This window comes from Carlito syrichta, unplaced genomic scaffold, assembly GCF_000164805.1.
Source record: "Carlito syrichta isolate Samal-C Ts95f unplaced genomic scaffold, Tarsius_syrichta-2.0.1 Scaffold136025, whole genome shotgun sequence".
Classification (NCBI taxonomy): domain Eukaryota; kingdom Metazoa; phylum Chordata; class Mammalia; order Primates; family Tarsiidae; genus Carlito; species Carlito syrichta.
In genome coordinates, this window is record NW_007080121.1 from 1,578 (window position 1) to 3,764 (window position 2,187).

Sequence of the window (2,187 nt, forward strand, 5' to 3'; positions counted from 1 at the left end):
CAAAGACCTTTATAAAAGTAACCGCCCTTGCTATAATAAGCTTGCTATTATAATTCCCAGAATTAGTATATGATTTTCTACCCCACATTCACTGTATGTGTTTGCAGCATTCATATTTAAAACTTTGTTAAGTTTGGCTTTTGTTGTCCCATAATGACTATGTTATGTGATGTAAAGGTTAAGCAAACAAGCTTTCCTAAGTAAGCCTTGGGCTGGATCGGTAAACTAAAAGGGCGAATGTAACCCTTTGTCTGCCGGCTCAGATTACTTCATAAGCAGAGACTGTATGGACCTAACTTATCTAACATTTCACTCGACCCATTACGTGGGTTTCTGTCAATCACGGGCAGCATCCACCAATACCAAGTATTCCCGTACCCATTGGGAGAAATTACCCAATCATGTAAAATCAAGTTTGGAGTTCTTTCCCCTCCCTCTGTAATTGTGCATAAAAACTGCTTGCCATTGTGAATCGGGGCTCTGGTCCCTGAAGCTACTGCTTCAGGCGGGAGCCCAGACTCGAGCCTGAATAAAGACCCTCGTGTGTTTGCATCGGAGCTGGCTCTTTGTGGTCTCTAGATCTCTCTCATTAGAGTCCCGGGTTCAACACAACCACCTCAGTGGCCTGCACACTCCAGAAATCTCTGTATACTTTTTTTTTTTTGAGTTGGAGTGTCACTCTGTTGCACAGACTGGAGTACAGTGGCATACTCATGGCCACCACAGCCTCGACCTGCTGGGCTCGGGCAATCCTTCCACCTCAGCCTTCCAAGTAGCTAGAACTACAGGTGTGCACCACCATGCACAGCTAACTTTTTGATTTATTGCAGAGACGAGATCTTGCCAAGTTGCCCAGGCTGGCCTCAAACCCTTGGGCTCTCGAAATCCTCTTGCCTCTGCCTCCCAATGTTCTGGGATCACAGGTGTGAGCCACCTCACCTGTCCTATTTTTATTATTCTATTTAATAATATGAGACAGGGTCTTGTTATATTGCCTATCCTAGTTCCAGATTCCTGGGCTCAAGTGGTCCTCCTGCCTCAGCCTCCCAAATAGCTGAGATTATAGGTGCCATCATGCCCAGCAGTCCTAAAATTTTAAAAAAATCTGGTAGTAGAAAGCTATATTACTATCATGCTTTACAACTTACTAAGAATTTATATAGGATCTCATTTAAATGATTTGAACCTTATATCAATCTTATAAAATAAGTAGGCCTTTTCTTCATGGGTGATGAAACAAGTTACAATCAATGGTAGAGTTGGCACCTGAAGTTGTATAGCATATTCCCCTTATCCACAATTCTGAAAAGCAACCGTTCTGAAAACTGACACTTAAAACCAAATTTAACACCAAAACTCATCTGGTGCCAACCTTAACTTAAAATGTGAGGCTAAGACGGGCTCGGTGGCTCAGCCTGTAATCCCGCGCCTTTGGAAGGCTGAGGTGAGTGGATTGCCTGAGCCCGCAGGTTCGAGACCCACCTGGGCAGAGACCTCATCTCTACAATAAATCAAAAAATCAGCAGGGCGTGGTAGCGTATGCCTGTAATTCCGGCTACTTGGAAGGCTGAGGCGGAAGGATCGCCGGAGCCCAGCGAGTCAGGGCTGCAGTGACCGGGAGCAGCCACTGCACTCCAGTCTGAGCAACAGAGTGAGACTCCAACTCAAAAAAAAAAAAAAAAAAAAAAAGGCTAATTAAAGTCTTTGTAGATTCCATTTCTCGTATTTATTTTACTAAATATTAATGCATTGGATTACATGATGTTGCCCCAGAGTTCCAATGGAGGATGTTATATAACATATGGGTATACTCTGCCTTACCTGCCTAAAATCGGAAATATTCTCAATTCTGAAACATCTGGAGTCTTCAAGATTTTTATTAGTTGATCTAAAAAGCAGAGGGTTAATTTTACCTTTTAACCCGTTGAATGTTTCAAGGCATTGTTGTAGCTTGTTAACTTCCGCTAACCTTTTTATCTGTGCCCTTGGTACCACTAGCCAAATGTACTGAGTCCAGTACATGAAATGGGGTTAGTCTGAACTGAGATGGGCTAAGTGTAAAATCCACACTGGGTTTCAAAAATTGTGTATGAGCCGGGCTCGGTGGCTTAGCCTGTAATCCCGTGCCTTTGGGAGGCTGAAGTGAGTGGATTGCCTGAGCCCACGGGTTCGAGACCCGCCTGGGCA